Consider the following 17,500-nt stretch of genomic DNA (forward strand, 5'->3'; position numbering starts at 1 on the left):
ATCACCAAACCGTTACTCAGAATTTCACGTTCCCGTTCATTTTGTTTAGATTGGAATAAAATTAGATTACCTGTATAAATTTACAATTACTTTGATAGGTAAACATTTGAACATGGCTTTGTTTCATTGGCCCTTTCAACTAGCGGCCTTTTCAATAACCAGTTGCATGAAATTACTATTGCAGCTTAAAATCATATTATTTTAAAAATCGGAGTAAAGCTTAAATCAAAAATTTCTTATGTAGAAGGAAAAAAGACCTGAACACGCAAGGTAAATAATTAATGTTAAAAAATACTAAATCAAAGATATTCCCGTCTAAAAGAATTTCACGCTAAAATACATTTACATTTAGCAATACATGCACATAACAAACAACCTATATATACATACATATATAGACAAATATAGGCAAAGCATAAATATATACAAATGCATATATATGTATGCACGCACACACACGCACGCGCATATTACCTCCTGGTGTATGCTTATACAACTTGGTTGTTACAGGCGAGAGAAAGAAAAGGAAAAGAAAATCAAAGAAAAACAAGTGATCGGAGAAAGAAAAAAAGGAAAAGAAGAAAAAGAAATAAAAGAAAAAGAAACAGAAAATTAGAAAGAGAAATTGAAAATAGGTATAGGTAGAGAGTAAGATGGTTTGGGGGTTAGTGTTCCTAGAACGTATCTAATGACTGTTAAACACTTCGTTCAGCCTGACAAATGCACACATATAAAGCGACATACATATCTACATACATGCAAATATACATACAATTACACACAAGTAGACACGCATACAAAAATAGAAATAAATATATACGTTAATATATATATATATTCTTAAATATACTCAAATACCCAAAATTTCATGGAGTTCCTGCCTTAAAAACAGGAGCTAACCACAGTTATTTTGTGTTCTTTGCTACATTGGTTTCTATTAACCCATTTATTCTATATGAAGAATTTTTATTCATTAAGATAGAAGAAATACACATAATTATATATATATATATATATATGTATATCTTCACATCAAGATATATATATATATATATATATATATATATATATATATATATATATATACAGACACACCATAACGTATATAAGCATACAAACATTATATAAAATACTGTCTGGTATATAGAATGTTAAAATGAGGAAATTGTACAATAATTTAACATAACATAATTAAATGTAATATAAAAGAAATATAAAAATTTAAAATATAAAGTTGAATATATAAAAATGAGTGAAATTTGTAAAAAAAAAATGACCCTCGGCGAAATTTAAGCTTAAATTTGTAAAACAGTCGAAAGCCTTCTTAAAAGCCGGATGTGAAATATAAAACATGAAGTCGAAATATGTACTAGGAATATAATAGAAAAATAATTATAAATAAGGTGTAAAACCTAATTCAAATGTGACAGTCAACATTTTCCGAAAGTTAAAAAAAATTACCCATACGGTATGTTTTTCGGTTGAGACTTTAAACCACGCAGCGGGCGTGCAAGAATTTAAGAGCTGGTGTCTCTGGATCAATGCATGTTTATCCTCGAAAAGGATGAAGAACTTTTCTGAGAGGTAAAGATAACATTTCATAGGTCTTCTGTAAGCTCCATGTCTGTATGATGATGTTTTTCCAAAATTACCCAGCTGATATTGAATGGACGGGTGTCATTCTCCTTCAATTTCCCCCCGATATGTTTTGCAAGACTTGTTGCTGTCCTATTTTCGGGGTATCGGAAAGAATTCCGGTGGGAGTAAAAGCGAGTCTTGAATGAATTTTGCGAAGCCAGTATATAAGTTTTATATTCTTTTGAGCCATCTATTAGCACTTTTCCTCTATAAACAATTACTTTTTCAAGATATTTACTTTCTAACTGACAGCAAGTCTTATCTTTGAAATAGCAGCTCCTCAGATTAGATTCTGCACTGTGGTTGTTTGTATAATTTTTGTGTTATGTTGATTAACAAAAGAGGCGAAGTTTTTGCAAGAAGAATAGCTAACCTTCAGTGTTCTATCAAAAATTCGATTGAAAATATTTAGAATCTAATTTTAAGAATTCCCTACCTATATTAGTTTTTGCGGCAATATCAAATACCGGATTAAACCACAAAACTTTCCTACTTCTAGTTCTACGTGATCTATTATTGTTAGAATTAACTTGACTATACTGGATCTTCTCCGAGAATCCACTTTTCCTCAATGCATTATTATAATACGGGTCGGCATTGTGAAATGGCGTCTCATCTGAAGATATCGATGATATGCGCCTTTCTATATTACTAACTAGGTTCTTAAGAATTACGGGTGGATGATTTGATTCTTTACTAATATAACATAGCTTTTCATCGGGCTTGCGATTGGGTTTAGATTTATCTATTGCAAATCCAAGTCGATGTCTAAAATATCTATGTTATTAAGGTTACGTTATATCGTAATCCGTAAGCACATTCTTTGGAGGAAAGTAATCAGATTCCTCCTAAGTTTATCTCACTCATGGCCGTTATATATATATATATATATATATATATATATATATATATATATATATATATATATATATATATATATATATATATATATATATATATATATATATATATATATATATATATATATATATGTATATATGTATACATGTCTCTTAAAGGATAGAGCTCAAAATCAATGCATTGAAGCTACTTTATTGCAGCAACAATTATAATAACAGAAACAACCACAATAAGCCAAACCTATGCACATTTCAATAGGGTATTCCGGAAAAATAAACCACATCATCAGATGTCTCGTAAAATATTGTAACAAATTACAACATATTACAAATTTCTGGATACTCCATCTCATCAGGGTCGCATTATTGCCATCACCAATACTATTATTGTGGTTGTTTCTGTTATTATAATTGTTGCTGCAATAAAGTATCTTCAATGCATTGATTTTGAGCTCTATCCTTTAAGAGACATGTATACATTTATTTATTTATTTATTTATGTGTTTCAGCCAAGTGGCTGCGGTCATGCTGGTTGTGAGTTTTTGGCTAAGACTGTTAACAGATACTATATATTTTGTAAAATTTGTTTTATAAAAGTATATATTTAATATATATATGTATATATATATATTGTGTGTGTGTGTGTGTGTGTGTGTGTGTGTGTGTGTGTGTGTGTGTGTGTGTGTGTGCTGTAAATGATGACAGAGAGGGACAGGGAGAGACAGACAGACAAAGGAAGAAGAAGCATTATTTATTCTCAAAGGAGTTATGACTGTCTTGAAACCTCATATTTTGATATATTCTGTTTACATCACCAAGTTATGGAAGAGTAAAGAATAGCTTTATATTTTGACACTAGGTTAGCGTTCTTGATGCAGGCTGTTCTGGTTGATAGCATTGATCTCAACACAAGCAATTACTTGTTACTTCGTTTTATCTACTCGGAAGTGATTAAAGCGAACGTTGACTCGGGTGAAATTTGATCTCACAATGTTTGGCGTTTCATACGATTCTGCTAACGATTTTTATAATTCACCACCTTACGCGAGAGTAAACGATGAATATTTGCATATGCTAATAAGTATTTGCTTGCTTGATATACATCAGGTTTTGTCGGAAGAAATTGGAAATTGAGCGTTTTTCCCTAACGTTATGAAATATTCTTCTCGCCTATAAGATTTCAAATATTCATTCAAATGCACACACAGAGAAACATGCACAAAAACATAAATACACGCGCATATCCATGTGCATGTGTCTGCATGTGTATGTGTTTGTGTGTACAACCCATAGCGATGAAAACGTCCTAAACTTGTTGAAGACTTTCAAAGAATTCCAAATGTAACTAGAATAAGTTTAGGTAAGGCATCAAATACGCAAAAAACATAACAAAAGTACCCTTTCAGTGTGTGTGCGTGTGTGTGTTTTTGCATCTGTGTATGTGAGTGTGTATGTGTGTGTGTGCACACACACACACACACACATATATATGCACATACACACACACAAAGCACACAAATACATACATACATACATACATACATGTGTATGTTTCAACGTATGTACATGTATGGGGTTTTAGTGTTCTGAGAACATATAACATTATGGATGTATTTATGTTTGTGTATGAAGTCCTTGTTTATTATATTTTTTCCCCCACATTTCAGAAAATATGTATAAGAAGTGAAATAAAATTTATAGAAATGAAATGACAGAAATCAATAACATTTCAACTAAACTGTTTATATTTTCTTAGTTATGTCCTACCAAACACAGATTGGACATAAGAAGAATGTATATTTCATTCGTTCGTGGATTGGCAAATGTTTTGAAACTGAATGAAGCACAGAAGAAATAGAAGAAATTGAATAAAGAAAAATTGAAGTAACACAAAAACTTAAATGAAAATTATAGCATTGAAAATAATATAATAAAAATGTGAGATATAAATGCAATTGCATACATTGATTGAAGTCTCACTAATAACAAGGCAAATCAAATAGAAGCCTACAAATAAATTGTGCCGAGGAAGAAGAATATAATTGAAATTCAATTTATTGAAATCGTTTGACCCATTTTGTTTGCTATTCGGAATATCTATTAGATATAGAAATTGCATATTATATTAGAGCTCGTATGTCTTAATGTGTATGTCTGTACTTATGAATACATATATATATACATATGTGCATATATATACATATTTATATAGATATGTAGGTATCAATGTGTGTGTATGTGTTTGAACGCTATAAGTATTCTATAAAACATAGATATTTGGATATGCATGTTTATAAAACTTCTTCATATGTGTACACATATGCATGCATTTAAATCTCTTTGAAGAATGTTAAGAAATTCACCACACATTTCAATACGTAACATATTTTCAACAATTTATCTGAAGAAAATATTTAAAAAAATAAAGCCAAGAATATAACCATTCGCATTCTATCTATCTAAGTAAGGTAACATTCTCGATATGTTTGTATGTTATAATATATTCATGGATAAAGCACAGCACTGGTACGTTTATCCATTTAACTATCCTTATGAATTCTTCCCTTCTTCCATGGACATGGCAATGCATATATGTATACATACATGCATAGAGACACACCTATATTTATTGGGGTCCTGGGATATATAACGCATTGCCTAAATGCAAACGTTGAGAAGTTAGGCTTCTCAAAACCAGAAAGGAGAAAGCTAGTTCGAAGGCAACAGATCCAATCCATCACTGGAACTGTAAAAATGTGTAAAACTTTCCAGAAGTTTATCATTTAAATATATATGAGCGCCTCTAGATATGCAACTATATGCATAAAATAAATACATAAAACAAAACATACAAATCTGCACATATACATACGCATATATATGGATGTGTGTGTTCGTGTGTGCATTTATATATCTACATCTATATGTATACATATATCTATATGTATGCTACACATATACGCATATGAATGTATACATACAGACACATTACCTATATACATCATCCACAAACATGTTTATGTACCTTTATTAATAAAATTTGCGAGAGTGTGCTTGCGTATGTATCTTAGCGATTTTGAAGGGATTGCGTGAAGAAACGCGCAACACAATTTCAATTTCCTTTGCATGTAAACTTATAAATGTTTGCACTCATGTTTTTTTGTATGTTTCCCTTCATGTAGGTATGTTTGTGGAGAGATAGCGAGAGAGTGAGGAGGTGGAGGAATAGCAGGAGAGGAGGAGGAGGAGGAGGAGGAGGAGGAGGAGGAGAGCGACCTAAATGTAAAACGGGATGGGCACGCGTCTGTATGAAGAAATATATTTATAAAAGTATGGTCACTGAAAGATCAGGAATCGTAGATGTCAAGATAGACAGGTAAACAGATGCATAATTTTTTTAGCGTTAACCTGTATGTTTATATACACTCAGATACACACACACATACATACAAACACACACACACGCATACACACACACACACACACACACACACACACACACACACACACACATATATATATATATATATATATATATATATATATATATATATATATATACATATATGTGTGTGTGTGTGTGTGTGTGTGTGTGTGTGTGTGTATGCGTGTGTGTGTGTTTGTATGTATGTGTGTGTGTATCTGAGTGTATATAAACATACAGGTTAACGCTAAAAAAATTATGCATCTGTTTACCTGCCTATCTGCGAAAACTAAAAATTTAGGAATAATGAAAGGTAATTATAGTTAGCAACGCTAATCATACAATTGGTACCAAGTCTGTCAGGCTTATACTTAAACAACCCTATGTTCCAAATAAAGCACCATAAATTCTGTATCTGCGTAATGCATGTATTTATGTGTGTGTGTGTGTGTGTGTGTGTGTGTGAGCGTGTGTGTGTTATGTGCATGTTTATACGCAGGATAGGCAAATGCTTAAGAAATTAACTTTAGGTCTAACAAAGAATTGGGTTCCATTTCAATATGTGTCATTTTGTTTTAATCTTATTCTGTCAAACTGGGTACATAAATATTCAAAGGTAACCGCTTTCTAGATGCCATTTGTGATTTAAAACGACCAAACAAGCCATGCACCCAGTGATGCAAATATTTAACTAAACATGAAATTACATTTACATCTGGCAGACAAACTTATAGTTTGTGAATAACATGCATTATAATTTAATGAGTTTTCAATGCCTGGATAGGAAGACAAGCAGTTAAGAGAATCATCAGTGCATCAGAATGAATTCATTGCTGTTTTCCATCCAGCTCTTTATAACCTGAATCCAAATATTCCAAGAGCAACTTATCCTGTTATTCCTACGGTATCTATTACATATTGAAACAGTAAACTAATGAGATCAACGTTGTCGGTGAACCCATTCAATTAAAATAGTCACTTGTGTCTAAATTAGAAAAGACTCAATTGTATATGAATGTACATGAAATTGTCTTCTTGCATATGAATGTACATGAAACTGGATGATTATGCGTGTGTTCGTAGATAGAATGTTATTAGTGGTAATAAACCTCCATTAACTGAAAAAAAAATCCTTATCACCTGCATTAAAAGCAGCCTCGGAGAACCAAGTCCAACGCTAGGTGTCCTATGGTTTTTTATTGTCTTAGTCAGGCGGATGTTTAACTAGATATGGAAGATTTTAAAATGATGCAAATTTTATGTACCTTGTCTTTGGACAAATCATCTCAGGATGCAGTCATTACGGGGAAAGAAACATTTTAATTAGCACATTGGTTGCGCTGTAGGTCAAGTCTATATCAGAAGAGTTTTCGTGCGTAAACATTTCGAGTACATAAGTAACCGGAGTTGTTTTCAGATTCGATCTGGTAACTTCTGTCGGTAAAATGATACCCGACTCAATATATTCAACGCAACAGTTTTAATATGTTAAAAACAAATTTTAACAGGAGATTTTTGTTTATCTGCTTATCTTTCAGACAACCAATGTATACACACAGATTTATAAACTCTCTCTCTCTCTCTCTCTCTCTCTCTCTCTCTCTCTCTCTCTCTCTCTCTCTCCTACACACACGCATATATATATATATATATATATGTGAGTGTGCATGTATATATATATATATATATATACATTTGATTTTTAACATACAGACATACGTGCTGGCGTTGAAACTATGCATACATACATACATTCATATATACATAAATACATATATACATAAATACATACATACATACATATATATATATATATATATATATATATATATATATATATATATATATATATATATATATATATATATATATATATATATATATATATATATATATATATGTACGTGTGTGTGTGTGTGTGATTCAGAAACAAGAATATTGTTGGTAGTGACTGATAATAACTTTGAAGTCTAGAATATTATAGTTAGACCTTTCAGATGAATGCAGAATTGTTTTTTATTATAACCGAACATAAGGCGGCGAGCTGGCAGAATCGTTAACACTTTGGGCAAAATGTGTAGCGATATTTCGTCAGCCTTTGCTTTCTGAGTTCAAATTCCGCCGAGGTCGACTTTGCTTTTCACCCTTTCAGGGTCGATAAAATTAGTATTATTTGGACATAGAAGGTAGAATAGCCCGAACACAGTCGAGGGGACGAAAAAACTGCTTTATTTATTCATGTTTTCTGTCGCTCCTCTTGTTTCGTTCAAAAAACCGAAAAAGGCTTGTATTGCCACATGTCAGCAAATTTTGGTATGGATTCATATAAAGGAGTTTTTTAAGGAATTGCCTTCAACATACTTGCCGCATGGTATATAAGAGACAACCAATATTTTCATTCACGCACATGTACGTATGATAAATGTACTGATACATTTAGATATAAAGGATTTGAAAAATCATTCACTAAAAAACATCATTCGAAAAACAGGGAATATTTTCTATTTCCCAGATAATGAAACATAATTCTAGAAACATGTGAAAGCTCTCATATATAACTTTAAGTTCATATATATTGTGCAGTTATCTCTGAGAGTGTCCGAGTCCAACGTTTTGTAGTAATTTATACATAAACAGAATGCTAGATGAACTGTAATTGAAATTGAATGTGGTTGTTAATTGTTGTCATTACGTTCTTTTTCTACACGAATGCCTCTATATCTTATAAACTTTTAGGAAATAGACAATAGTTTCTTTTTGATAGAGATAAATGGATTGGTATCGTCCAGTGAATAGAACTAGACTCTGAAAAGTGAGCCTGTCATCCATAGTGTCCTGTTGTCATTTCATTGATTAATTTTTCAATATATCTTACCTAGATGATTACCTTTCTTTGATAAGTGAAATCTATATTTTTTACACCAGAATTTATGTATATTCAGTTAATATTTGCAGTTTTAATCATTAATAATAAATATGTACGTAATACATCTATCGAATAATCTACGCTAGTTTCCGACATGCATACCTATGAGCATACACTAACTGAGACTCATTCGTTTTAATGGGTGTATATATCCTTCTTTTTTGAAATATGTATGATACTGATATATATATATATATATATATATATATATATGTGTGTGTGTGTGTGTGTGTGTGTGTGTGTGTGTGTGTGTGTGTGTGTGTGTGTGTATGTGTGTGTGTGTGTGTGTGTGTGCATGTGTGCGTGTGTTGTGTGTTGTGTGTTCAAGAAGTTCTCTCCTCCTCTAAATCTTGTGGCTATACGCCAAACCATTGATAAAAAGCAGGTGCTCACACTTAATGACTGATATTATCTGCTCGTACAGATTTCTATAATTTTTACATGCTAATTGCGATTTGCACCGAGAAGCCGGATATAATCTGATACTCGCATTAAGACGGATAATACTGCATATTCTAACTAGACAAGAAACATACAACTCTGAACCTTGAAAATATATACGTGTAGTCGTTAATCCAATACAGTCTATTCTCGAAATGCAAATAAATTAAGCCGAACTGTGATGCTTAAAGATAATGCTTACTGTAATATATCCTTAATATTAAAAGTTTTCATTTCCGATTTAGTGTATAACCTCCAAGTATCGTGTGAGCAGAGTTGAATTGGTTTGTAAATGCTAATAGTTGCATCTCGCGAATTAACTTAAATTGTAATATATGGTAGTTTCTACCATGGGCACAAGGCCTGACATTTGTGTCGTTGGAGGAAGGATTTGACGGCTGCATCGGTGCTTCACTGGTACTTATTTTATTGACCCCGAAATTATGAAAGACAAAGTCAGCCTCGGCAGATTTTGAATTCAGAATGTATAGTGTATCGGTGGACGAACTGCGGCTACGCATTTTGTCCGGCATCCTAACAATTCTGGCAGATGGTCGCTTTTAAATTGTAATATATAATACAACCGATTTTTATAAATTTTTAAAAATTGATAATTTGTGGGGAAAACAATTTTTAAGAAAAATTATAATAACAAATAAATGATTTTGTAAATTATTTTACATTATTAACGTAATATATTCTATAAAAAATATGGGCGTCTATTAATTGCGCATTCTCGATTATTCTTATCAACAAGACCGAAACTATGTGCTTTCAATAAAACAATCATTCATAATCATATATTTGTTTTCTCATAGAACATGCATAGGAAAATAATTTTGTTTTACGGTTTGTAAATGTATAACTTCTAAAAAATTATTATTTTTGAGACCCAAAATATATTTCTTTAGCAATGTAGTGGAATAATTTTTCCTATTACATTTTTACTGTATTTATTCAGCCAGATCCTTGTGACTGATACAGTTTCGTATAATTTGGATATCAGTGTCTATGGTCATTAGAAACACCTGATTGCAATTTCTAAGTGACTGTGAACTTCCGAAATTAAGAGAGACACTCGGTTAAAACCTAACACAACTACGTAAGATGTAGGAGAGATAATAAAATATAATTTTTATTCCTACCAAATCAAAAGGCATTTCATAGCAATTATGGAAGTCATAATTGAATTTAACATTAAGTTTGATTACTCTGCCACTCAATAAGGTTTTCTGGTAGTCTCATATCAATGTTAGCCTCATTTATCCCAAATGGGTCTACTACCAAACTTTAATGACCATTTGAAGGGGATCTTTGAAATAATTTCGTTATCTTTGATCAATTTATGAAAGTGCTTCATGCATATTAAATTATGATAATCTTGCAGGTCCTCTACCAATTGTTGGAAAATTTACCAAATCCTTACACACGCAATCTACCCTCAATAGACTAAGTCTTCGAAGGAAAACACTAACAACCATTAATCTAAACGACATCACCCAAAAATACTGACTTAATTTTCACTGCAGTAAATAGTATAATTCCTGAAGAAAACAGCTCATATGAGGACAAATTGTAGTTCCTATCAATAAGATGCTTGAAAAAAAAAGATATATACAGTTTAGCATTGTACATTATGCTTTATCACAATGGTTGAAGATTTTTGGAGATAAATCCAAGAAAACAAAATTCGCTTTTCTTAATTGAACACTTGCACAGCATTCTGCATCAACTATTTTTAAAACAATAAGAAACAACCAAACAACATCATTATTCCATACATTGCATACACACCGAACAAGTAATAATTAGTGTTGAGTTCTGTTTCTTTAAAAGAAAACAACATTCGACCTTAATTTGAATTAAATGGTTTCAAGTAAAGCATATGCAAGTGTTAACGAGAAAATTCAGGAAGGATTACGAAAATTAATCCCTTGCCACAAAATATTGTGTTATCGCAATGGCTTTACTTCAACTGATTTTGAAGAATTATACGAAATGAAATCGTTTGCATTTGCTTATCAGCGTGTTACGAATTGCAGTGTATAAGACTTCAAGTGCGTTCATATGTGTCTCCCTAGGTACACACATTTATACACACTACAAGTCAAACAAATGATTTTTAGGAATGATTCCAAATTCATAGAATTTCTCGTATTTACTGAGAGGAAACTTACAGTTGTTTAACAATGCTTATATGGGATTCTTTTCTGAGTTAATTTTCAGTTATTTTATTAACATAGGTTACTTGCGTTTCACTTAGCTGATAGCATTCAATATAAGTGAAATATTTCAATCTACCATATGGCATACATAAGTTCATCCGTAATCGCAGAAGGCATAACACATTTGATAAAAATTTAGAGCATTAAACTTCGTGATTAGAATAAAAATTTTGTCGTTTGACAATGGAACGCATTAAAATAGTTTATGCTTCAATAGGTGCCATAAGTTGCTAGTCGACATAAAGGATTTAGAATTTGCTAATTACAACTTTATATTTAAATTGTTCAAATATTTTAAATGATCAATGTGTGGTTCGTGTCGTAAAGCAAATGGAAGCCTAAGGGCCATTCGTGTGGATGACCTAGTTTCTATCCGCTGTTACGGCAATGCTTTTCTTTTGCATTGTGGATTTCCCTCGTGCTGTTATTTTCATTGTTTTCATTTCCCTTAGATTTATATTTGCCTAAAGGTTAAATAGCAACACAATATTCTAAACAACAAAATCTGCGTGAACGAAGGGTTCGAATGTAATTTCTGTACGGCGTTTTACTTGTTTCGCTCTCATTTGGATTTTTGAAGACATTCTGCATCAGTAAATTGGGATTTTCACAGCAGCACTTAATATATACCCATGGCAAGTATATTGTTGACAAGGCTACAAGAAATATAATCATATTTACGAAAATTAACCAATGTTTGATTTAGTAATAATTAAATACATCGTTAAGTCATTTGTGAGTACATTCACAGATAATTTGAGTTCATTTTATTTGGTCAGTTATTCACGACAATTTTATGAGGCTAACGTTCCTTCTCTTTAGTCAAGACGAAAATATTTCAACTGTTTAGTTATGTCCGATTAGTAATAAATCTACTGCTGCTACTGCTACAAATAATACCACATAAAAATCACCACCACCACCATCACCACTATTTCGGAGAAATGTAATTTATATTCATTTTCTCAAATATATTTTACTGTACCAATGGCTTTGTGTTTCTCATTCTTCCAAAATATATATATATATATATATATATATATATATATATATATATATATATATATATATATGTATATATATATATACATATACATATACACACACACACACACACACACACACACGTAATATATATATATATATATATATATATATATATATATATATATATATATATATATATATATATATATATATATATTTAAAGACTATTTGCCAACATAATGTGGCAGACCTGTTTGGAACGACTGTTACTGCTGTTTAGCTAGTTATACGACACAATATCTATGTCCTTATATTTTTGAACAGCGTAGCTCACCAGCCCCTAGGGCTGCCACATCATGTTGGTAAATAGTCTTTACTTTAAAGTACTATTACTGAATATTTCTCTTTGATAGATTAAGGAATAACAATGTTTGCATTTGCTTGTCACTTTGAAAATTGTGATTGATTGTCACTTTGAAAATTACATATTTTCGAACGGGAATTCAGTAGTGCCCTCTAGCCAAGCAACTACTCTGTCCTGAGAAAGAGAAATAACCTAGAAACCGGTCCAAAATTGTTGCTCTGCGCTGGATGGGGAAGTTGTACTCCCCTATTCGAAATTGTAAAAGCACAGATATTGTGTCGTATAGCCAGTTGGAAACGACGTTTCCTGTAGCTAAACAATAAGAACAATCGTCCCATCCATACTGCTACGATCTTTAGGCTCAAGTCTAACGGCCTCGCCTACTGCAGCTACATTCCACCCCACGTTTCGCCTCATGCGGTTGGATAAGTATGACAACACCAAGATCGCGAAGGTGAGGAAAAGCATGAAGGGTGAAGTGGAGGAGGTCATGAGGTAGCAGTCTGACGAAGTGAGCAGCAACATTGGAAGCTGCAACAACAAAGAGGAGGATGACTTCTTCAGTGGTGTCACCGTGCCAAAAGAAAGCAGTAGGGGCCACAGATCACACAAGGTCAAGACTTTAATTTTTTATTTAATAAAAATCAATGTTAACGATTTATCAATAACTTCCGTTACATCTTTAAAGAATTAGCTGATTAACGGTTATTGAGGTTAAGTTTTTGATTAACGGATTATTGGTTAACGAAGGTAACTTCTTGATTAACGGTGCCCACCTTTGTAAATAGTCACATGTGCAGCTAAAAATCAACCGAATATTATAACATTCCCTGTAAATAAATTCGGTGAATGTACAACTCAGCAGAATCGCATCAACTAAGAAACAATCCTTCATAAACGTATTTCGGCCATGTCGCCAACGCTATTCTAATTTTAGCTACATTTGACACAGCCACGACTACTGCTAGTGATTGTTAGGCCTACAAATGCTACAGCCACTGTCTTACGTGTAGACACACCAGCAGTTGCTCATGACAGTCACATTTGCTGCTTCTTTTATTGAGACCTACTCCTTCCAGTGTTCGTACTGCCAATTAGCAAGAATGAAAGTGAAACGAGACAACAACGTTCTGTGATTTCTCCCAGGAAAAATATCAGTTTGTAAATTTTATATTATGAAAGAAGACGATAATTTATTTTAATTTATTCTTTTAACATGATTAAATCATCTTTACTCCGTTAATTGATCCCTTATTAAATTTACGAGGGATATAAGTGTGTGTGTGTGTGTGTGTGTGTGTGTGTGTGTGTGTGTGTGTGTGTGTGTGTGTGTGTATGTGTGTGTGTCTGTGTGTCTGTATGTGTGTGCTCGAGTTTGTATTTATAGTTATTCAACCGCAAGTCCACCCAATCGATCTCATATATGATCAGCAATATTCCAGCTCTAATTATCCATTCTTGTCCTCTGCCGATCGAAGCGAGGATTACATTATACATTTTGTCAATTATAGAATGGGAGGCTGTGATATGGATGAAGGGAGTTAGACTACAACATCTAGTACATAAATGGACTCTATGCGCAAATTCTTTTTTCTTTGGAGTGGGGGTTGGGGCTATAAAGTATGTCAGTAAGAAAGGCCTTACCAATTGTTTGTATTTCATCTTAATATGTCATTGCACGTGGTCTCATTGCATAAAGTCTTTTGTACGGCCAGCTAGATTCGAGTGCACAAAGAACAAAGAAAGCTTTACATTTGCAGCAAATGGATTGTTTTTCTCTAAGGCCTGAATTATGAGGAATCCAGTAACTAAGTCTAAATGCTATCAAAAGAGTAGGCTCAAGCAAATCTACGTATAAAATGAAGGTGGTAGTGATAAACTACGTAGAAACTAAATATGCTTAATCAGATAATCTATGGCTTTTCTAAAGTCCTAGGCGTCAGTCGATGGGAGATTGTAGTAGAACGAACTTCGCCAGAGTGCTTATAACTTAGAATCAAACCAAGAGAAAATTATTACAAGTTTTTGAATCGCCCTGCTTTCCGTTGTTGCCAACAGTAGAGTGACTATTTACAAGATTAACGCAACTAAGAATAACGCCAACTGGAATTAGCAAGAGATGATGTCACATAAGTTTCTATACTTCTGCTCTTTTTCTGAATGTAAATAACACCGACCATCTAGTTCCAATAGAACTTCCTTTACCAAAATAATGAAAAAAGAAAAAAAAACCAAAAAAAAACCAACAAACAAACATGTTAATCACTCTGAAATCAACAATATATTTATCAGTAACATTCATGTATATTAAAAATCTGCATACAACGTTTATTTTTCTTCTTTTGCTGTGGTTTCACACCACATGATCTTTTTTGCTTGAGAAAAGAATAAACATGGTACATCTAAAGAAATCATTCACATGTGAAAGTTCTTTGACACCTTAAAGAAATCATTCTATATCATTAAGTGAAGAGGCACACATGCACATGAACTGCAACAGATGGATGCCATGCAACTAACACGTGGTTCTAATTCTCGATTCAAAAATTTTCTATGAATGACTATGCTTCAATACCAACTGATTAACAGGAAAACTTTCTAAATTTCTTTTCCCTCCTTAATCTCAGTTTTTTTTCTGTCTATATAAGAGAACGTTCAATACTTTTTGGCATGACAACATCCTTTTATCAATTTATTGTATACCCGTGTGCCTCAGGTCTATATCCATCTTTCAATGAGATGGTAGATAGATTGTATTGTCTTGATTCACGTGGAGTTTTCACTGGTTCGTAGATTTTATTTTTGTTTCGCCGAAATGAAATCACTCTTCTTGTTTCTACCTGCGCACTTTACATATATATATATATATATATATATATATATATATATATATATATATATATATATATATATATATAGACATTTGTATACACACACACACACACACACACACACATATATATATATATATATATATATATATATATCAACGTTTTCTGTAGCTGTTACATTTGTTCTATTAATCATCTTTTCCATACAATTTGAGTTTTCCGATACATTCACTGTTTTTTTTTTCTTAACGGGTGTGATTATTCGCGCAATGGAATTATACACACACACACACACACACACACACACATACACACACAAACACACACACATATATATATATTTATATATATATATATATATATATATATATATATATATATATATATATATATATATATATATATATATATATATATATACTGTATCTCTCTATTTATTCATGTATTTAACAAATAACAAATAGAAAAGTTTCGCATGCCAATTAGAAAACAAGCCTTTCGGGGTTTAATCTCGTTCATCTCCTTTGATGTGTTCTTAATACAAGAGTCAGAAAAGCTTCGCTTATATCTTATTTGTCTGAGATCTTTTGTTAATAACACAACCTTTGATTTGTTTGATATTTTGGCTTTCTAGAATATTCTTATTTACAATGGGATAATGTTCATCTTTTCATGTTTCGTCCCTGGTTATTTATTCTGGAATGCTTCTTTTAATTTACCGATTTCTTTGTGCACTTCTCAATTTCTGTCAAAAGTTTTCTTTGTCTGTAATGACTCGTAATGTCTGTTATTCCGCCGCATGTTTTAATATGACAAAAATAAAACAAAGGCACCTTATCATAAGTATATTATAAATATATATATATATCATATATTTTTGTATTATTATAAATATGCATTTACATAAAAATAGTCGTACATACTTTATATATACTCTCAGAGTTTTATGTGTATATGTGCAGCATTATAAAAAGTAGAAATTACATTAGCATTCCATGTCATGCTTTAGTATGGTTCTTCGCAGAACATGTTCTGGTATTCTGGTGAACGAAGTGTCAATTCACGTCATCTCTCTTTCATGTTTACCTCACATAATTGAAGTCGCAGGCATGTTAGTCTCATGACACTGCAGATATGTTCGTCTTTGGTATCACATTGGGGATATTTTGTATAAGACGAGAAGAAATTGTTTTCGAAGATGGATTGCAATTTTGTTGCAATTAATTTACAAGTGAATTAAACTGAAGACATATATGATCGGTGAGAATTAAAAGAAAATCATATTCAAAACGGGAAACGGAAAAAAAACCCTACCTCACTTCACACCTTTGAAATAACTTATGATGACATATTCCAGTATGTTTCAGATATATTCCTCAAATTGTATGAATGTATTTTGTAATTTTTGTTGAAAGAAAAATAAATTTGTGTGCATGTATGTCTCTACGTCTGTCTGTATGTATGCATGTATATATGTATATATGAATATATCTATCTATCTATCTATCTATCTATCTATCTATCTATCTATCTATCTATCTATCTATCTATTTATCTATCTATCTATCTATCTATCTATCTATCTATCTATCTATCTATCTATCTGTCTGCATGTATGTATATATAATCCATATAAGAAGACTAATATTTTAGCAATCTTTAATAACCAAGTACAATCATATTTAGGTACCACTCTGTTTTCACGCCATTGCACTCATTAGTGATATTTGCGGTTTTAGACATTAGAATGACACTTTATTAGAATTGCATCAAATTATAGATTCTTTCATTTTGCAACCGCCAA

Source organism: Octopus bimaculoides, chromosome 7 (genome assembly GCF_046866305.1).
Source record: "Octopus bimaculoides isolate indiv1 chromosome 7, ASM4686630v1, whole genome shotgun sequence".
In the NCBI taxonomy this organism is placed as follows: domain Eukaryota; kingdom Metazoa; phylum Mollusca; class Cephalopoda; order Octopoda; family Octopodidae; genus Octopus; species Octopus bimaculoides.